At 40.6% G+C, this 23,224-nt stretch overlaps 1 long non-coding RNA gene across 1 annotated transcript; it reads right to left on the minus strand.

The window, feature by feature from the left end:
• Window positions 1-1,690: 1,690 nt before the first annotated feature.
• On the minus strand, window positions 1,691-22,884 carry LOC144356684 (uncharacterized). Its single transcript, XR_014931651.1, has 3 exons — window positions 22,614-22,884; window positions 9,854-9,926; window positions 1,691-1,869 (listed from the first exon to the last, which is right to left on the minus strand). It is a non-coding gene; the product is annotated as an uncharacterized LOC144356684 (long non-coding RNA).
• Between the last annotated feature and the right edge of the window lie 340 nt (window positions 22,885-23,224).

Raw genomic sequence — 23,224 nt, forward strand, 5'->3', positions numbered from 1 at the left:
TAACTCAACTTCATCTGATTTCTTTTTAATACCCTCTCAATCCTGAAAAGATAGCACATTCTGAATGTCTCTCTTCCCTGACTCACTGTATTAATCCCACTCATACTATTCTTATGTCCACTTTTCAAACACTCTAACACAACCAATAATCCATTTTCCATTTGATCAGCATTATTTATGTATTGGACATTTGCCGTGTGTATTTGTTTACTTAGATCGCTTGAATATGAAAAACACACGTCACTTTCTTTGCACTGAAAAGGCTTCAGTCCATTATGTGTAAGCATGTGCCGTTTTAGACTACCAGAATAAGTAAAACCCTTCTCACAATGTTTGCACTGAAATGGCTTCAACCCTGTATGTGTAATCATATGCTGTTTTAGATGGCTAGACCGAGTAAAACACTTGTCACATTGTGTGCACTGAAATGGCTTTAGCCCTTTATGTGTAAGTAAGTGCCGTTTTAGATCACCAGACCAAGTAAAACACGTCTCACATTGTATGCACTGAAACGGCTTCAACCCTGTATGTGTAAGCATGTGCAGTTTTATATAGCTAGACCGAGTAAAACACTTCTCGCATTGTGTGCACTGAAATGGCTTTAACCCTGTATGTGTAATCATATGCCGTTTCAGATGACTAGACTGAGTAAAACACTTCTCACATTGTTTGCACTGAAATGGCTTCAATCTTGTATGTGTTAGCATGTGCCGTTTTAGATAGCTAGACAGAGTAAAACACTTCTCACATTGTTTGCACTGAAATGGCTTCAACCCTGTATGTGTAAGCATGTGCAGTTTTACATACCTAAACCGAGTAAAACACTTCTCGCATTGTGTGCACTTAAATGGCTTTAACCCTGTATGTGTAATCATATGCTGTTTCAGATGGCTAGACTGAGTAAAACACTTCTCACATTGTGTGCACTGAAATGGCTTCAATCCTGTATGTGTAAGCATGTGCCGTTTTAGATAACGAGATTGGTTGAAACACTTGTCGCATTGTGTGCACTGAAATGGCTTAAGCCCTGTATGTGTGAGCATGTGCGTTTTTAGACTACCAGACCAAAGAAAGCACTTCTCGCATTGTTTGCATTGAAATGGCTTCAAACCTGTATGAGTAAGCATGTGCTGTTTTAGATGGCTAGACCGAGTAAAACACCTCTCACAATGTATGCACTGAAATGATTTCAACCCTGTATGTGTAAGCATGTGCCGTTTTAGATAACGAGATTGGTTGAAACACTTGTCACATTGTGTGCACTGAAATGGCTTAAGCCCTGTATGTGTGAGCATGTGCGTTTTTAGACTACCAGACCAAAGAAAGCACTTCTCGCATTGTTTACATTGAAATCGCTTCAAACCTGTATGTGTAAGCATGTGCTGTTTTAAATAGCTAGACTGAGTAAAATGCTGCCTACATTGCATGCACTGAAACACTTTTTTTTTGTACTGCACACGTTCAGGTTCTCTGATACTGTCATCATCTGTACTGGTATTTGGCTGTGAAAGCATTTTGACATCTTTATTTGCTTCCATTATTAGGATAAATAAGTAGAGCTGAGTGACTTAGCTAGAATGCGGTATGAATGCAATTGGATGTGGACATCAGTTTGAAATTTACAAGCTTAAAATAACACAACAGAACTCAGAACGCAATCACATTGCACATTTTAAACCAGTGAACTAAATTTTCAGTGACTAATTATAGAGTGCGTTTTAAACCACATAGATATATTTCTAAACAGTTTAGGAAGCTGTCTCACTTCTCTGGAAAATGTGAACAAAGTGTGAATGAAATGTACAATTGCAAGGCTTCATTGTTCAAAGTGATCTTCATCTATACATTTGCAACAACTTCAGTTTTTACCTACAAAATAATGAAACGCATATAAGACGTTTGTCTACTGAATTAAAGTTGACGAACACAATACAATATATCAAAATATATGCAGAATCAATTAATATAGCTATAATATATAGCTATAGTATACATGTACTACCTTTTATGTGCTTCTACAGAGCCGAGCTTCAGTGTAACGTATCAAATCAAAATTATTTGATTGCATTCTCAAATGCTCGATGACAAGAATGGTTCCAGCATAATAAGCATGCCTCGTTAGAAGGCTAGTAGCTGTTGTGCTATACACATCTCTATATAATATTTACATGTAAAAACAGTGTTTATCGTATGAACAAGAAAGTATGGTGTAGCATGGTACCAGCTATTCTAGAATATTGAAGCAGAAACTAGAATGTTACCTACATGTAGACACATAAGAATGTAAGTGGAGTGTATCAAAGCAAAGCAGATATAATGTATTAAAGTAATAGTATGGTGCTATATCAGAACAGCGTGTCTACCTGGAATGCTAATTTTCTGTGTGTGTCCATGGAGCCTAGGAAAATGGAGATATAATGTATCAAAGTAAAAGTGTGCTGTGATATCAAAACAGCCTATCTGACATGAATGCTAGATTTCTGTTTCTCTACAGAGTTTGATATAATAGCTACATGTATAATATCAGACTATCTAGCGAGAATGTTAGTTTTCTGTTACTCTACAGAAAATAGAATAATACCTCATGTACACTGTAAGTGGAATATATCAAATTATTAAGGTTGTACAAACCTGTTTGTTTACTTAATTATACCTACCAGGATGTCCATGGAAATAATAAAATTCATTTATTACTCGTAGGCCAAATCGGAAACTATTAGGGATTATATTATACCAGTATATTGATGGTATTTATCCATTGATTTGATTGGTCCAAACACAAAATTTGCATATGCAATCCCTGGTATATTGGCTGATAATGCACGGCTAAACCAAGTGGCCCTGGAACATGAATTGACTACAGGTTTAATACGGAAATACATAAAACCGGTAATATTTGAATTTTAGGGAAATATAGTGGTTGAATTTTGGAAGAATATTGAAAAAAATACTGAATTAAAAACATCTGAAAAGTTACATAACTATAATATTGCTTTTTGTTAATGGTGGGATCCAAGTTGTGAGCGGTCGTTGGGTGATTGTCGTTCGCCACACAAACCTAAACCACCGTCCCTCAACACCGTGAGGTGCCAACACGAACGCCAGAACGCTGTGTTCTCAGTGTTGTTACTTTGAGATGGATTGCGAACTTCCAACAAAGAAAACATGATCTTTAAGTATAAGATATAATTGAGGGATTTAATGACATAAAAATGCAAAAAACTATGAGTCACAGGCAAAAATGTATGCCACCAACTTGACCAATAACAACCAGTGTCCGGTAGCGGCAGCTGACAAAATTGCAGTGCACCCGGGTAATTGCCATCTGTTTCAAAAAACACGGGACAACGCAGGATTCGACGACGATATATGGTATTATAATTCTCCACTATGGGTAAATAAATTACAGAAGATGATGAAGGTAATTTCGAAAGCTACAGATTTGTGCTGAGTGTACACCAACCACTGTATTAGAGCGACGGCGTGCAAAGTCTTTCGGGCGGAGTTGAGACAAGGCATATCATGTACGCGTCACAAAAACAATGCGAAAATCCGATCTTACACCATCAAACTTACCCCAGAACAACGACAAAACTTGTCAGTCATACTGTCACAAAACTTTGGTTATACCAAAGGTATCCAGGTCAGATGTTGGAACTGAGGTCGCTGTGCCGGTCGCCGTACATGATACACCGCGTCCCGCCGCGTCTCAAATTTTGGTCGAACCAAGTACCGCTGAACGTCAAATATCCACAGTTACAAGTAGTATGATAGTCACAAAACCGGTTCATTTCACAACTGTACTTTCAATGGGCAAATTACAATCCAAATTGTACAAAAAACGGAATGAAAACGTGGAAAATCCGTTGTTTAAATCACGGTTACTAAACCGTGTTTAAATGATCCAAACTGTACACGACCCTGTATTTCAAATCGCGTTGTGCCATAAAAGGGCAGAAAGGTCATCTTTTGTTATGCTAATTTGTGTGTTTACGCTGCTCTATTCAACTTGGATATGTTTCTTTTTCATGTGGAATAAAAATTAGTTTGTATTCAATTTGAACTGTGTTGCGCATGTAATTTGGGTATGCATTCAGCGTACAACTACGTACTATTCTTATGAATATTCATAATCATGATCTTTTAGTAGATGAAAGTAAACTCTTTTTTTACTAGTTTTATCGAATTGTCAATATACTGGTATAATATAATAGCAATAACCCCCGCCAAAGTTGAGTATAGCACTTGATATTGCACAATTCACTCCATATATGCACGAGCTGCAGGCGAGTGAATTGTGCAATATCTCGTGGTATATCCGCCTTCGGCGGGGGTTATTGCTTAAATATACACTGTTCACAAAGAACACCTATAGGGTAGCATTCCCTACAGAAAAAAAGGCCTCTCCTAAGGGGTCACCCTCTGGGTGCTCACGCTAGTGAGGCCCAATCCGATTATTTCCATTCTCACAAATGTTTTTGCTGCATCAAGGGGCTTCCAGAAGCTTGTGGGGAGGTGGGCGGATTCCACAGACTTTCTGGTAGGTATGATTAGGTAAACAAATGGGTTTGTACAACCCTAAGAGTTTACTCCATTGCTTACCAGAAAGTCTGTGGAAATGATAAATTTCATTGATTACTCGGCAGAGTAGCATGCTCACCGTAGGTGGGGAAGCTTCAACGGCTGAAATGTATATTTTTCGACACAAAAAAGCAAGGTCACAAAACTGAGAGAAATCTAAAACTACTCACTAACGAGGAGTCTTGGCCCAGGATAAAACCACTACCCCAATATGGAGAGGCTTACCTGGCTGGTCGACTGAACAATAAAATAGGGCCCCGACAATTTTAATGCATCAGAACAGTGTATTGCTGGGGCTTGATAGCACCGAACGAAACTGGCAGCATCAAGCAAAGAAGGGTGGTTTCGACTGAAGACACTATCGCGCTACCTCTTTCGCACATAGGGCCCTAGGTGATGCAGGCTGGGGCATCGAACAATGTCTGACACGTCACCACTGGACCCAACCTGTAGAGACCCTGCAGTGCTTGGATGTTTCTGAGGTAATAGTTATGAAGACATTCTGAGATCTCCAGAACCCTGCTCGAAGCACCTGCTCGAGCAAAGTCCCAGACATCAAATCTAATGAGTTAGCTACCATGCATACCTTGTGTGCTTTCACCTGGTGGCGTTCCAAATGAATCGATGAAGAAGCAGTTAAATATATGCTTCCACGACCGTATAAACTATCCACCATGGAATGGTGATATTCTTTGAAGCAGGGTGGCTCTGTTTGCCCCGTAACACACAAACATGCGCTTCTCACTGCCCCTAGACACCTTGGTGTGGCCGTAGTACCAGCTCAGAGCTTCGACCGGGCATAGAATCCATCCCAGATGGTCCTCCTTGCCCACTATGTAAGTGAGGTGTGGGATGCCGGTCGTCTCAGGGTCAGGGTCCCTGGGATTCCTGGCAAGTAAGCCCAGCTGACTAGTGAGTTCATAAAAGAGGCACATCCGCCACTAAAGGACAGTGTCCCTAGCTCTAAGCGTCACCTACATGATGCTAGAGCCGAGGAAAACTGTTCACATAGTCACATACTTAGCGTCTGCCTTATCCATAGACTCGAAGGGGGTGTCGTAACACTGTTAGACCAACGACAAGTCCCAGTCAGGAGGATTTGCTAGCCGCTTGGCGTGTGGCCCCTTCAAGCGGAAAGGCTAAAACAGTTGTAACATGATAGAACTCGAAACCAGTTTCAGTCCAGTAGATTCTGATAAAACTAGGAATAAAACTGGCCGATATTCAATAATTGTCGATATAGATTTTCTTTGATCAAAATATATAGGAAACATTCGGCTACCTCGCTAATACAGGGACTGAGATGATCAATCTCCCTTCCGTCGCACCAATCAATGTACAGTATGGATTTATACAAGCGTCAGGTGCCGTCCGACTGTGCCAAAGCGAGGAACTTGGACAACTCTGCAGAAAAGCCTAGTGCTGGCATGAGTTTATTGATAGCCTCCATGCATGAATATGGAACAGCGCAGGGCTTATCAGTAGAGTGCCGTCCAGCTGGGACAAAAGATCAAGAAGATCTGGCAACTCTACGGGAGACTCGACTAGAAGTTCCAGCAACATTGGGGGCCAGACCTTCACAGGAAAATTTGGCGCCACCCAGGTCAGAAGACAGGTGCGCTCGAGTCACAACTTCTCCAATATTTGGTGCCCAGTTGGAAATGAGAAAAGCGTAAGAGTCCTAGCGACTTCAAGAGATTGATATAGTGTCAATGGTGAAAGCGCTCGTCTCTGGGAGGAGTGACCTATACGTCGAGAGCTTAATATTCCAATGATTGGCAAACAGTACTATCTGGGGCCCGCCCCAGAGACAAAACGTCCGGTCCGCCACCCATTGGAAGGATCTGCCACTCGGTGTTCTGCTAACGAATATGTCTTGAGAGGGTGCCCGCCGCTATTGCGGATCCCTGGAAGGTGGTAAGCTGATAGCTCAACCTGGTTATCCAGGCGGTTATTCCGGTTATCCAAAAGAGATTCTCCTCCGCTCACTTTGACAACTTGGGGGAACGTGTCCCTCCCCTCCTTGATTTACGACACTACTGAGGTTTTGTCTGTCTGTCTGTCTGTCTGTCTGTCTGTCTGTCTGGTGTGCGACTTTCTGAAAAAATTTCAGACAGTAGGACGGTCTGCAACTCCAACGAATAGATGTGGCGGTCCAACAATGCAGACGGTCATGTCCCCTTGAACCTGAAGGTCTCTCAGATGACCGCCCCATCCCTGGAGCGACACATCTATAATGAGAGCCAACAATCTAGGGGTTGTTTCCATTTCAATGTACCAAGTGTCCTTCCGCCAAAAGAGGGCCATCATTGTTTTGTCCGACGATTGAACCCTAAACGTCAGGTTCCGCATGTGGATTCTGTAGTCCAGTGAGTACCTCGGAATTAGATGAGACTGGAGAGCTGCTAACGGAACCAGACGGCGAACTGAAGTCATTTGCCGAAAGGCCACATCAGTTCGCATATCGACACATATCCTGTTGACCGTAGTTGGCTAGCGAGCTCTACCAGAAAGCCGCATCGCTCCTGCATGGGGCATCCGTGCTCTATGTCAAACTGCATACCCTGAAAAACCAGGCTGTGGGACAGTGTTGGGTTGGACTTCGCAATATTTATTAAAAAAGCCCAACTCGTGTAAGAACGTCTGCATCAACCGCACATGCTCCACTACGATCTCTCTGTCTCGGTTGTGTATTAACCAGTCTTTGAGATATAGGTTCAGATAGACCAATGACCGGTGTAGCAGCTGGGTCACCTGTCTTAGCACTGGTGAAGACATATGGTCCCATGCACAGACCAAAGGGGAGGGAGGTAAACTCGTAGACTTTGCCCTCTAATGGGAATCTGAGATACAGGCTGCATGAGTGATGGGAATGTGGAGTTAATCGTCGCTCATATCCAGCAACGCCAACCAATCACCCGAGTGCACTGACAGAAGTATCGAAGCTGGTGTTTTTATCCAGAAGCGCTTGAGTCCCACAAACCTGTTCACCTGACTGAGGTCTAGGAGTGGATGCCACCCTGAACTCTTCGGAATGGGGAAGATGTGGGAATAGAACCCTGGTGATACACAGGGGTTCCATACTAGGCGTATTGCCCTTTTCTCCAGAAGGCTTGCTACTTCCTGTTGAATCGTCTCCGCCTTGACCTCGTTCCTCGGCAAAAGACCTTAGGGAAGCTGAGGAGTCAGAGAAGGAGACCGAAAAGGAACGATGCCCACGCAACACAACTTTGAGCGTCCAGGGATCAGAAACCCTCATGCGCCAAGCTGGTATGTGCTGCATAAGGCACGATATCACCGGAAGGAGCGGATGGAGCGGACGGGGGTACAGAGGTTGTGGCTCAGAGCAGCAGACTTGCTACATGGGCTGCCTTGCGGTTTTGGTTTGAACCGTTGACCAGATAAACTAGCTACCTTAGCTAACAGGGAAGATTGCTTCAATTGAATATGCTGATCTTCCACAACAGACAAACCGTTTAAAGCATCCACTAACCGGCCACCAAATATCCGGTCACATCCCCAAGGAGATCAAACTCATCTCCCGCCGGAGTAGGATAGGCACACAGACCCAGAACTGCCTCACGCTCAGCCAAAACCGCTCCTGCCAAGAGGGCAGTATGGCCTTGCCTGATATTGCACACAGCGACTGGGACTGGCCCATCTGCCTGAGGATCCAGGTTCATTGCTGAGCACTCAGACGGTCAGAACTTAGCAAGGTGAGCTGACGCTCTAACGCTAAGGAAACCCATTCTATAAAATTGATGGGTCTAAGTTCCGCTCGTAAAGCCCTATGCACTAGTAGGCTCTTGTGCCGGTCAAATGACCATGCAACGTGGCCTTCCCGCTCCGTACTACCCGCCTTAACAAAAGTATGGGTACCAGAATCAGGACGGGGAACATGTGGAGAAGACTGTAGTCCTGCATGAGTGTCCCACACCGGGGACCCATTGACGGTTCGTGTAGCCCCAATGAGGTATTGATTCACCCAATGGAAAGCATTGGACGTGACTGTTTCGAAACCAGGTACAAGCTGTTTGTCCTTTTCTCTCGAAGGGTACCAATACCCCCTCCATCGCCCTCTCAGCCCCCTCCATAGCCTGGGTCACACAAGGTACCCAGGGGAGTTGGCCAGCAGAGGTGGTCCCCACGCCAGCAGTGGGAGGGGCAGTGGGCGTGTGAACGGGTCCAAAGGCAACTCCCCCATCTGGGTGGGTGGGGTAGGCTTTGGTGAGCTTACCACTGGCCCGGTACAAAACAAGAGTCTCATGGCCGTCACTCCTTGGTTCACAAGCTGCGACCTTCACAGCATATTAATAAGGGACAGCTGGGTTCCAGTTGGTTGGGTATCCTGTGACTGACAAAATGCCCCCCCCCCTGTTGAGGAAGTGGTAGCTGCACCACATAAGGGGGTTATATACCACCCTGTACAGGGGTTCCAACACTGGAGTCCCCTCCCCTTGCAGAGTCATAAGTTGGGCACTCTACGAGGCTTGGAAAGGCACAGGAGACAATGCCTGGTCAGCCCGAATCTGAGAGGGGGGTGTGAGGAATACGGAAGACATGCAAGGCGTTCCATTCCAAAAAAGTGGGCCCCTATTAATGAAAAGCCTTTATCGTAATGAGGTCGATCACCAATACTAGATTCCTAGATTCTCAGTCATAAAACTGTAACCTGCACTTTTGTCCATGCATTGCAATGGAGCTAAAAAATATCTGTACTCGTTGGTCGTGGAAACAAAGGGGAATAATCAGATTGGGGCTTACGAGCGTGAGCACCCTGAGGATGACCCCTTAGGAGAGGCCTTTTTTCTATAGGGAATGCTACCCTAAGGTGTTCTTTGTGAACAGGGTATATTCCCTAAGAGTTTCCGATTGGGGCTGTAATCTGTAGTTGAGCCTACGAACAATAAATGAAATTTATTATTCCCACGGACTTTATGGTAGGTGATGTAGTAAACTAAAAGTATGACGTATTATCAGAGCAGCCTATCTAGTGAGAATGTTAGTTGTCTATGTGTCTTTACAGAAAATAGAATAATACTTACATGCACATTGTAAGTGTACAATGTAGATTTAATGTGTCAAAGTGAAAGTGTGTTATAATAAAAAAGCTTATCCTTCTAGAATGCTAGTTTTCTATGTGTCTACAAAACATAGCCATATAACCAAATGTAGATGCAATGTTGGTGCTATGTATGAAAGTAGAATGTGGCATAACCATCTACATGTATGCGTGTACGTAATTAAAATTAATGAAATGAACTACATTTACCTAAAAGAAAGTTCTGCATGGGAATACCTTCACTCAGTACACAAGACATAATGATTCTAACCGAAATGTATATCTAGGATAAAAAAGTATATGAGATTCTGTTGTTATTAAATAATTTCAAGTATATATAATAATTAAACACCAGTGTTTGGTTGTGTCAAGAGTGGAAGATAATTTGTCTCATATTTAGCAAGCAATTTATTTATTCATTTGAATCAATTCTTCAGTACCAGTAGCACATTTATATTCAGCACTAGCATTAGTATTACTTTTTTTCAAATCTGATGTTGTTCACTAAGTGATTTGTGAAGTAAAGTAGCATATCATATATTTTGGCATACATTTTCTATTTTTTATTTATTTTTTACCATGAGACAACTTTTTCATTTCATTTATTTTCCACATTGAGATAACTGTTTAATTTTTCATTTATTTTCCATTTATTACTTGTAAGTCCTTGTTTAAGGTTTAACAAAATGTAGCAGGGACAATAACCATTGAAATCATAAACAATAGAATGGTTTTGAGCATGGCAGTGAACACTAACCATGACGGTTCCACTACATTGTCTGTCACCATGGGAAAACACGGATTACAAACAAGTGATTAACAACAATGTAAAAAAATGATCAAAGTTACATACAGTGAGTTCAGAGATTTGACTGATGAAGTCATTGTATAACCCAGTCTCCAATAGGTCTTTTACAGTTTTATATAGTAATACACAATGTACTAATTTAAATAAATAAGATTCACTGTATACTGTGAAACACATTAGGTAATTAAAATATGATACATAAATATATTAGATAATATTGTTAATTGTGTACAATTATATACGATTCATTTCTGTGGTTTTGAAAAAAAAAAAACTTTAACTTTGAAATCACCATTAAACAGGAGATGTGAACTATGTAAATTCGACTCCTTTCGTCCCTAATCCTTTGTTTTACTGCACATTTAATAGCTTGGGTTTCACATATAGCTCATACCCACCAAAGAAATTGGTCAGTCAAAATGACTATTTCGAGCTATAGGCATTAATCTGCGATTCAGCGATAAAGGAGAGATAAATCTAGTCAGGGGAATACCCATATGAGCTCATAGATATTCTTTCACGTCACACAACACGTGACCAAGGCACTGCCTGATTTCTTAAAATCAGCATACTGCTGATATGGTAACCAGGTCGGCATTGCCAGTGGACACTGACCCAAACCCTATTCTCGGGGCAACTAGCATTCCAAAAAAAAAAAAATGCCGAACTGTTCTGCATGAGGGCATATGACAAATGCGAAACCTTGGATGTCCAAGGAGTGCTAACAGAAGATACTTCCCTGTACTAATCTGAAGTAAAAAGTATGGTATAATATCAGAGCTGCATGTTAGTTGTCTATGCGTCTCTAGAGAAAATAGAACAATATCTACATGTACATTTTAAATGGATTGCATGTCTCTTAGATAAAAGTTGATAAAGAGGTTTTGTGTTCACCAGAAGCCTGCCCTAAGTACGTGGTCGAAGGTGCACCTGATGCAAGAGCTTATGCGTTAGTGATCACACAAAGCTCATACGCTCATACTCAAATTGATCCACCAAGAATGGACGTCAAAGAGGCTGGTCTGTACTATTTACCTGGGCCATAACATTATAAACATGTGATTGTATCCCTGCCCAGACTCCCTAGTATGTATCACATAGAACTCGAAGCTCGAACTGGGCATAGAAGTAACTCCTGCAGATCCTCTGGCCCAAAAATATTGGCCAAACAGGGCATGACAATCGGCTGTGGATTGTTCTCTGGGATTTGGTAATTGGCAAAGGTTCCGATTTATGTTTTCAGCAAAATTTGGTTACCCAAAAGGTACAACCCTACATTTATTATTTATTATTCCCGTAAGCCAAATAATTGCAGTATAACATCGGTAAAGCTCTTCCTTGTTGAGTTCATCATTGAATCGCTGAACTGTCATTAACATATTTAAATGAGCTATGGTGATTCAACACATTGACACCTTCCGGCCTTTTCATTGATTAATTAGCAACTTGAACTATCTGGTCAATGAACACAGTCATGGACAACATGACGGATATCGCATTGCATCAAGCGTTTACATGTGACCTAAACCATTTGCTTACTATGAAACTAAGTTGAATTTTACTTGCATTTCATAACAATTCAACTAATTTATTTTTTGTATGTTATTATAGTCACTACAAAATACTAATCAACAATTGCAACACTTCGAAAATAAGTAAATTATTCACTTGTGAAAGGCAGCATGACCAGATTGCCCGACCATACTGTGATCATTTGCTATATAGCAATATTTGCCACTAAAAGCACAATTCATAGCCTTGCTAAACAACAGTGGTCTAACACTCCCTTTAGCAATGTACATAAACTGTGTTTTGAAATAAGACAGCAACCCCAGTGACAATCTTCTTTCACAGTTTGAGTTTCATATTATTTTTCCTATTTTTTTATAGTATAACTAGTAGCTTCACGGTTTCAAATTGATTGGCTTTTCATCAGAGTTGAGAATCTGATGTTGTATGTGTCATTAACCTGTGTTAATCTGGGAATTAGGTGAGGGTTCCCCAAACCAGCCTATTCACATAGTTCATACCAACCATAAACTTTGGTCAGTCAAAATGACTATTTTGAACTGTAGGCATTAATCACGATTCTGCTGGTGACTGAGAGATAGAATCTAAGTCAGGGGAAGCCCCATGATTCTTTTTCCCTTACGTCACGAACCACGTGACTGAGCCCTAATGGCGGCGCCATAGACGGCTGTACAATCAATCTGGTTCCTTTCTCCGCATCGAGGACTTAGACCAACGCTACGGAAAGAGTGGGGTGGTTGTGGGGACCCGGAGTCTATGGTGGGTATGAACTACAAGTAGGCGGGTTTGGAGAACCCTCGCCTAAATTAACTACGTTCAATTACCCACCATAGACTCCGTTCAGTCAAAATGACTATTTTGAACTGTAGGCAGAGTCAGACGCCGATAGGTGGCAGGTTTTCTGAGCAAACAGAAAAATGATGAAAGTCTTTTCCCAGTCTGGGATGAAATACAATAATCACTCAACAACCTGGTTAAGGCCCAAAAAGGGTGGTGTCTTACCTTGCCTGGGATGTATCCAGAGCAAGAGGTGTGCACGAGAAAGCTGGACCCCAACCCAATACTGAGGGTAGTAAGCTTTCAAAGTAAAGACCAAAACAGTTCTGCATGAGGGCATAGGCTGCAAAGCGGGACCTGGGAGCTTCCAGGGGAGTGTTGACGGTAGAGAAATCTGTCCGCATAAAAGGCAGAGACTGACTCATTGCCTATGCGCAGAGACCCTTGTGGTCTTTTGGGCTGGGTCAGCAAACCAAGACTGACCCACTACGATGGGACCCAACCTAAAGGAACCTTCCTCAATGGATACAGTGTCTGTTAGGTGGTAGTTCATAAAGACGTACTGCGTTCTCCAGAAGCCTGCCCTCCGTGTATGCTCGAGGGAGGCACTTGATGCTAGCACCAGTGAGTTGGCAATCACACAGACCTCATGCGCTCATACTTGGTGTCTCTGCAAGCTCTGTGTCGAGGAAGTTAAAGTATTATAGACCTATAATACAGTTGCAGTAAACCACCTGGTTATAGAAGTGGGGAGTCCAGCCTATCCTGCACAAACACAAAGACATGCGCCTGGCACACTGTCCTGAATCCTTAGTACGGTTTGGTAGCAACTTCGTGCTGGAACCGGGCAGAGAAGCAATTCCTCCTGACCCCCCGGGGCAGACAAAATTTGACAGCCGGGGGATGACGATCAGGTGAGGATCGTGTCCTCGGATTTGGTTCTAGGCGAGAAACCTGATTTGTGTCTTTTGCACAACTTGATTGTTCATAACGGCGATACATCATCTGAGAAGGACAATGCCCCAGCCCTGGTCGATGCCTACCTGAGGAGAGGGCCAGTAGGCAGACTATTTTTCATGTCCAACAATTGTAGTGGTGCTGATTAGAGACGCTCAAAGTGTGGTCTGCTTAGAGCGGACAACACAGCCAACAAGCCCGAGTTGGTTGGTTCCTTGTATGGAGGGGGGGTCTTGGCGTCTGGAAAGCAGTAAATAGTCTCATAATAATAGGACAATTGACTAGTCTTGTTCTTGTACATTCTCAATGGTGGGGGGGCAAGGCCGACCTGTAGCCAACGATCGCTGCGTAGGACAAACCCACTTCGTCAAACAGATGGAGGAAGGAGCCTGCTACCTGACCAATAGAGGGATGGTATGGATCAATCTCCATTCCGCTACACCAATCAGTGTATGCTCGCAGCCTAGCAATGTAGGAATTGGTGGAATCCCTGTTCGCCCTGGCAAGGACGTTGGCATCCCCACTCAGATAATGCTTTCGTATGTGTGGGTCTAATAAGAGTCTATATGTGTGTAAATGATACCTGCTGGGCTCGTTGGTAGTGCACCATCTGGTTGAGATGGCAGGTCCGGTAAGTCCTGAAGCACTACTGGTGTTTCGACTAGCATTACCGACAGAAGTGGAAACTAGGCCTTGCAGGCAGGCGTGCACCTGTCGAAGTTTTCTCCGGTGCCTGGTGAAATAGCGGGAATGGAGGAAAGGCGTACACAACATGTGGGTCCACAGGGTTAGCAAAGTGACCCTGGCCCAGGCTCCTAGAGTCGGCAGAAGTGTTACGTACGTAGAGAGCTTGGGGTTTCGGGGTGTGGTAAACCAGTCTAACCTTGAACCGTCCCACAGCCGAAACAGCCTGGAGGCTTGTATGAGCCACCCAGTGTTTTGGAGACAGAGCCGCCCTGAAAAGGCATCTGCCAGACTGTTCCTTACCCCTGGAAGGTGGTGTGTGCGGTTAGCTCCACATTGTATTCCAGGCACCAAAGGAGGATTTGCTCCACTAGGACTGACAACAATGTGAACGCGTCCCCCTTTCTTCTTAAAGGAGACCACCGCTGCGTTGCCTCTGCGGAGCAGGACTCTGTGGACAAAGTAAGGTGCTGGGCATAACCCGAACGGGGGGCAGACGAAATTTGAATACTTGGCCCAGCTGGGCAATTCAAAGGAGATGGCAACTCGCTGAGTGCATCGGTATGTGCAGGTAGGCCCCGCTTAAGTCTAGTGGGGCTAGCCAGTCAAAACGGAGGATGGAGAGAAGAACTCTGAATGGCGTCTTCATGTGGAACTGATCGAGGAGCACGTACTAATTCAGTCTGCAAACATGCTTTTGTATTTCTTGGTGCTTGCCCACCAAGGGGCCGCAGTGGAGTCAGCTCGCTCCGACTGCGTCTGATCTACCCGGCCTGCCAGGGATGCTATTGCCCCGACAGTCCTTCGACTGAAGCCCTCAACTCAGAGGCAAACCTGGCGCCTTGCAAGGAAGGGTCCACAAATGACCCACAATGGGCCCCATAGGAGGAAAGCCTCCAGGGGCACAGCCTCGCTGCAGCCAGTAGTCGGGTAAACCACCGCCTGAAAAAACAGACTGTGAGGATGCCCTCCGATCAGCAGAGGGAACCCAAGAAAAAGTATCGGTACCTCCATCATCATCTGAGGCCTCAAAACTCCAGTGAAAAATACATGCCTTCACAGTAAAAACCCCAAATGCAGCTACGACAAAAGTATTTTGGATGCAGGTTCTATGCTGGTAAATTCAGAATATAACCACTGCACAATCAACTCGAAACACAAGGAGTCCAAAAACACCTGGCGCGAGCCCTGGTGCTGTCATTACAACTATTTACAGCCCTCAAAGCTTGAAATTGTTTTCAGTGGCCCTTGGCTGCCAAGTGAAATGTCTTAGTGGCCAATCTAAATTTTTAGTCGCCAAGCCAAATGTTTGGTCGCCAGACCTAGCTATTATTTTAAATATAGGAAAAAAACATAATACCAAAACAAGTTTCATTTTAGATTTTTTATTTGGGTACATATATAAATATTACATATCAAGCATGTCGAACAATACTGATGAGTAGCTAGTCCTCAGGCCAAGCAGTGTATTGGATTCTCCTTGGTCTTTTGCTGTTGTTCATCCAGCACCTTGCAACACTTTCTGTATCAAAGTCATCGAGACTTGGACCATCTGATGAAATGCGTATTAAATGTTCCACTGTTTGGGTAGCTAAAGAACTTCTGCAGTCGCTCTTAATTCTGTTCTGTGCACTGAACACACGCTCACATTGAGCAGATGTCACAGGAATTACTAGCATCAGTTGTATTAGGTGGAGCAGGTCCTAGAAAAAGTGTAAAAGTTTAACATTTACATACAAAGTAATATTGGAGTTGAAGCAAGCTCAGTGTCTCTGGATTGGAGTAAATTAAATTTAAAACTTTACCTTGAAATCCTCTTGATAAGAACTCTTTGTAAGCATGACTTCCCATAAACCATTGTATGATTTGGTAAGAAATTCCTGGTTCACTAGAGTTTTCAAAAGGCTCCATTGATGCAAGACCATATCCAAATTACAGTTGTTCCTGTGAAAGAATCAATGGCAGAGTTAATATAATATACTTTAAGCATGTAATGGAATACAACTTGAGATTGTTAAAATTAAAAACGTCCACTGATAAAACAGAATGGTAATGTACCACTCACCTTGTCAAAACTGGACCAAACCATTCTAACAGGTAATTAAGTTCATCATCGCCATAATTAACAAGGTCATTATCCACATCTGGCCAGGTGTCATGATGAAATATTCTGAAACATGCAACAGCCTTGGCAGCTCTACGAACATCATCAACATCACCAAGCATGTGACTGAATCTCCTCTTCATTCCATTGATCACCATGTCTACTGCTGTCTTCATTGCAATAACAAGAACACATGGAAATGAAGACAGATCTGTGGGATCAACTTCAATATTTGCAAAATTCTTGAGTACCACGCCTTGATATCTTATATCCTCAGCATCATTAAGTTGTTGTAGTTGTATCAGTGTCAGCAAGTCTTGCAGTTTTCCACCTTGTAGTACACCTACAGTAAGATTCTCTATTCTACAAATAGTGTTCCTAAGTGATGACACAGCTAATGGTAGAATGGTGTTGTTCGATTGTAGTAGTTGGCTCAGTGATCTGATAATATAGAGCATATCCAACAGAAAATGACAGAACACAACAAAATTAAAGTCCTTCATCCATTTGGAAACATTCAGTGACCTTCCTTTGATATCTGTATTAGTGCTGGTGGAGGCAAGGTGTTCTGCATGTGCTAACACAACATGATACTGTCCTGAAGGCTCTCGTCCATTATCATAACTTCCTCTCAGCAGTAGCCTCAATGCTTTTTCAGTGTGAGGTAACCATCTTGTGCCCTTGACTCTTGTGGGGTTGCATACATTGATGTCAAGTTCATGGGCCAATGCTTTCAGTTCTCTTCTGCTTTTGCTACTGTAATGATATGTCTTATAAATTAAATGGAGAACATCAATCACTTGTTGAGCCTGTTTACATTTCTTCAACATTTCCATTACAGCTAACTCAAGTCTGTTAGTAAAAGAAGAGCAAATGAATTAGTTAATCATTATTTTACTGAATGCACAGATTTGTTAAGTTTCAAATTAACATATATTAAACCATACCATACCTGTGAGGCATGCACCAAATAGTAATCAACCATTCACAAGATTGGCCCAACTTTGCCCTGACCCCTCCAGTTTCTCCCATATTTACAGATACACCGTCTGCACAGAAACCAATAAGTTTATTTCTGTAGTCTTCAAATCCAACTGATGCAAACACCTTGTCAATTGAAGCTACAATGCCTGACATTAATGAACAAACAATGCTGATTAACAAGACAATTGGAAAATAGAATGTGATTAACAGGTGTACACTACAAAAATATGTAACTTTGCTTATAATATATTTATTTATACATAGCAATACCTGTATTTTGATTAATCATCTTGTATAATAATAGTTATATAGCACAATTGAACTCTGTAATTAAAGAAAGAAAGTAACATTATATACAAAGTTTAACTATTATTAAATATCTAAAAAAAATATTATCAGCATGCAATATTTTGGACTAAAAACTAAAAGTATTCAATAAATACATACCATCAGCATGGGCATGTTCTAATTCAACCAGTCCCATCAACTTGTTCACAGGTTTACCATCATCTAAATATCTCACAATAATTGATTCATTTTCTTTTATGGACGAGTCTGTTGCTCCATCACACATAACACTGATATACCTGCTTTCCTTTGCTTTATTGCCGATGTCCCTTTTCATTACTTCTGCGACTGTTGCTACAATTTCCGCACATTTTACATCATTTGCATACATAGTTCCCACGTCCAGTCCATTTTTCTTTTGTAGATTCAGCAGTGTACGGAACTTTGTAAATGGCATTTCCGACTTCGCAATGCAGTACGCAGTGTTAATTTTTATCCTCAGGTCAGCATTAGCTTGATCGGTGTTGGTAGTTGCTTGCCGCTCAAAACTTTGTTGTACTGTTGTGTTTTTATTTAAAAAACAATCTCTACAGATGATATGTTTTTTGCTTCGACCATGGATAGTCAATGTTTCTTTCGTAAACTTTGATGATCCAGTAACCAGGTCCGTATTTCCAGCCTTGTCAGAAAAGGCACTACAGTAGATGCAGGTCATTACTTGGTTGACTTGATCGTACTTGGCCCACGAAAACAGCTTCAACCAAGTGGTCTGAAATTTCCGAACACTACCAGACGTACTTGTCGTCAGTAAATTCTTCGTGGAAGGGACTTCCAGAATGAGCTCAGCCTCAGTGCGATCAGCGGTTCGAGGAAGCTTTTCATTTGGGGAAAAATAAGAATGAATGCTCCTTCGTTTCATTGTTCCTTCGAGGTTCCGTGATCAAAATACAAAATGTACAGTCGACTAAAGAACTACGACAGCCTGCAGGTTCAGGAAGCAAGGTCGAATTACGCATGTGTAGAATGGTGAATTGTGGGTATAATAGGTCAAGGGTCAGTCACGGTTACCGACCTCCCTGACAGCGCAATGCAATCGCGTTTGCGTGGTTAAAACTTAGTCGCCAAATATTTTTCGCACAGTCGCATTCCGGCGACCACGAAAATATTTTTAATCGCCAGTCAAATAAATTAGTCGCCATGGCGACCAAAATGGTCGCAACTTTGAGGGCTGATTTATTTCTAAATACTTAGGTCAAGCATACAATGAAGACGACATTCATGAGGGAAGCGAATTACAGTAGGAAAGGAGACGTAACAAAAACCAACAAGTGAATAAGCTACATCACCCGGGTTTTATTTCTTTGTTGTGAAAAATACTACACAACAAAGGGAAAAATGACACAAGGGTAAAAATGACAAGGAAAATGACAGCGGCAACGAACCAAGCTAGAAACCCAGACAGGAAAAAAAAAGCAGACGATCCAAGCAGAGCTCTCGAAACTTGATCTCCATTCAATGAGAAGAAAAAGAAGAGTGATTGTACAGCCGTCATGACACCGCCGTATGGGCTCAATCACATGGTTCGTGACATAAGGGACCTAGATTCTATTTCTCGGTCACCGGCAGAATCGCTGATTAATGCCGACAGTTGAAAATAGTCATTTTGACTGACTGGAGTCTATGGTGGGTAATTGAACGTAGTCAATTACTATGCATAATTAAAATTATACAATGTACATGTATATGAGATATATACATATATATATATATACACTAATGAGAAAATGCCTTTAGTGTTAAGTATTATTTAGGAAAATATTTGTTAACAATTTGATAAACTAGTTTGGAAATTCAATACAAATTTACATAATTCTTTTTACTTTGCATGTTTACTATGATTGTATATTTTAATACATATACACTATTTATAATTTAACATGGACAAAAGAAAACAATACATTTCCATTACATGAGACATTTCCCCTATCTGTAATTTCATATTTCAGTCTAAGGTAGTGAAAAATGATATACGTTAACTGGGATGTAATACATCCTAGCTAGTTTCTAGTGCATCCCCTCATATTACTTGACAATAGTCTACACATATTTTGTTTGATTACCTAATGTTTTTAGATTCATGTGCTGCAAGTTACAAAGCACATAAGCGACTGTCCCTCAGCAAATAATGAAGCCAAGTAATTTTCCAGATCGAAATCGTGAAACTCTTCCCTTTCACACAACCTGGGAACTTTGAATTACAGGACGACAAAGCTTAAATATCCAAGAACCAACACATACCAAAAATTATATCTCAAAAAAGAATATCAGAGATGAGAATGAGAATTTAAATTTTCAGCCAAAAGCAAATTAGCCAGGGTCACCAGTTACCACTTCATCTTTCTACCCAAGTCACTTTTTTCAAGCAATGTCCAATGAAATTTGTTTCTAATGTCTTTATCGATCTCTTGAATGGCTGGCTGGTATTGATAATGCTATAATATAATATTATACGAGTCAGACAAAGATTTTACTCAGAAAACAATGATTATTTAAGCTTATCAATCAGAAAGATGGTTGCTACGCGAGGCAGAGACTGGCCATTTTGAACTGGCTGGCAAATTTGATTTTTTTAAGTTTCAAATATTTGTCCATACATGTATTCTTGGAATGGTGGAAAATAATTAAACAAGAGTTGTTTACTCCAAAATGTGTATCAAATATTTGTCCACATATTTATTCCCTCAATTTAACAACTTGTAATGGTGGGAATTATTCAATGCGAGTTGTTTACACCAAAATAAGTATCAAATATTTGTTGAGACATTTATTCTCTCATTTTAACAACTTGTAATGGTGGAAAATAATTAAACTATAGTTGTATACACCAAAATAAGTTTCAAATATTTGTTGACACATTTATTCTCTCAATTTAACAACTTGTAATGGTGGAAAAAAATTAAACTACAGTTGTTTACACCAATAAAAAGTAACAAATATTTTTTGAGAAATTTATTCTCTCAATTTAACAACTTGTAATGGTGTAAAATAATTGAACAAGAAGAGTTGTTTACACCAAAATGAGTTTCAAATATTTTTTGAGACATTTATTTTCTAAATTTAACAACTTGTAATGGGGTAAAATAATTAAACGAGAGTTGTTTACAAACATATAAGTTTCATATATTTGTTGAGACATTTATTTACTCAATTTAACAACTTGTAATGGTGTAAAATAATTAAACGAGAGTTCTTTACACCAAAATAAGTATCAAATACTTGTCCATACATTTATTCTGACAATTTAACAACTTGTAATGGTGGAAAATAATTAAACGAGAGTTGTTTACTCCAAGATGTGTATCAAATATTTGTCCACATATTTATTCTCTCAATTTAACAACTTGTAATGGTGGAAAATAATTAAACGAGAGTTGTATACACCAAAATAAGTATCAAATATTTGTTGAGACATTTATTTTCTCAATTTAACAACTTGTAATAGTGTAAAATAATTAAATGAGAGTTCTTTACACCAAAATAAGTATCAAATACTTGTCCATACATTTATTCTGTAAATTTAACAAATTGTAATAGTGAGAAATAATTAAACGAGAGTTGTTTACTCCAAAATGTGTATCAAATATTTGTCCACATATTTATTCTCTCAATTTAACAACTTGTAATGGTGGAAAATAATTAAACGAGAGTTGTATACACCAAAATAATGATCAAATATTTGTTGAGACATTTATTTTCTCAATTTAACAACTTGTAATGGTGTAAAATAATTAAATAAGAGTTGTTTACACCAAAATAAGTTTCAAATTGTTGACCACACATTTATTCTCTCAATTTAACAACTTGTAATGGTGGTAATTATTCAAATCCGAGTTGTCTACACCAAAATAAGTTTCAAATATTCGTCCATACATTTATTCTCCCAATTTAACAACTTGTAATGGTGTAAAATAATTAAACGAGAGTTGTTTACACCAAAATAAGTTTCAAATATTCGTCCATACATTTATTCTCTCAATTTAACAACTTGTAATGGTGTAAAATAATTAAACGAGAGTTGTTTACACCAAAATAAGTTTCAAATATTCGTCCATACATTTATTCTCTCAATTTAACAACTTGTAATGGTGTAAAATAATTAAACGAGAGTTGTTTACACCAAAATAAGTTTCAAATATTCGTCCATACATTTATTCTCTCAAGTTAACAACTTGTAATGGTGGAAAATAATTATGTCATGCATATAGTTTACACAAGGAGAAAACACCAAATTGGCAATATTATTGACAATTGTGACTCAATAATAGAAATATGTTGTACATCTTTATATATACACACTATATAGTCTCAACAAAAGCAAAGACAACCAGTCAGTCCATAGTGGTCTTGTGGGTCAGTTGTCTACATAGTGATCAAGAGAACCCGGGTCAATTCCCATCCCTGTCTGTCTATTCTCGCAAACACTAACTTTCAATAATGTTAGGTATGACAATAAATTATTCATTTACATGACTACCCACATGGATCAGTGGATTTGTACACGGTCAGCAATATTAGAGATCGCTGGTTCGAATCCACTGGTTAGTAGGATTTTGGAATGCTGTTGAGAACAGTGCTTCTATAAATAGGACTTAAATCCTACCACTTGTGTGAGGACACTCGTGGTACAGTTGACAAGACATTGCGCTGCAAACGTTATGAATAAATTAGGAAAATGCATGAAGTGTAGGTACGTCTTCTGGAAGTCTGCCTGAGATCAATAACTCCACAAACATGAATATCTGACGAGTACGCTATTATTATAGACATATATCACTTACCTTGCTCAGAGATTTTCTTCAACTTTGACGTTAGCTCTTCCCGTAAACTATCTCATGCAATAAATCGGACAATGGCGGAGACCCCGTGACCTCGAATCAATAGACCACTTTCCCAGAAGTCGTAGATACAGCGTTTCGCATTCCGTTTTGGGTGTAACGCGTGATATTGTGCTTGTGGGTGTACCAATCGACGCCACAAAAATAGAATTCCTTTCTATCGACTATCAGCAATCTGACATGTTTGCTTGTGAGTAGTTTTGTACCCGGGTTTTGCTAATTGCGGGAAAGTGGTATGTGCCCTCTACGGTGACACCATTTTATCAATAGTGACATCGCCCACAGATGGCGCTCTTGCAAACAGCTTTCATGTCTGGTCATCATCATCACAGGCTAATTCTGATTAGTAGTCACGGTTCACAATTGTATTGTTGAATATTATGCTGTACCTTATTTTCAATTCACCTTGTACATATGAATATTATTAAAGCCCATTAAGGCCTTGACAAAAAATATTAAATTTCGAAATTGTGACTTTCAATCTCGACATTTTGACTTTCAATCTCGAAATTTTGACTTTCAATCTCGAAATTTTGGCTTTTTAAATCTTGACT

This window comes from Saccoglossus kowalevskii, chromosome 15 (genome assembly GCF_978046115.1).
Source record: "Saccoglossus kowalevskii chromosome 15, keSacKowa6.1, whole genome shotgun sequence".
Classification (NCBI taxonomy): domain Eukaryota; kingdom Metazoa; phylum Hemichordata; class Enteropneusta; family Harrimaniidae; genus Saccoglossus; species Saccoglossus kowalevskii.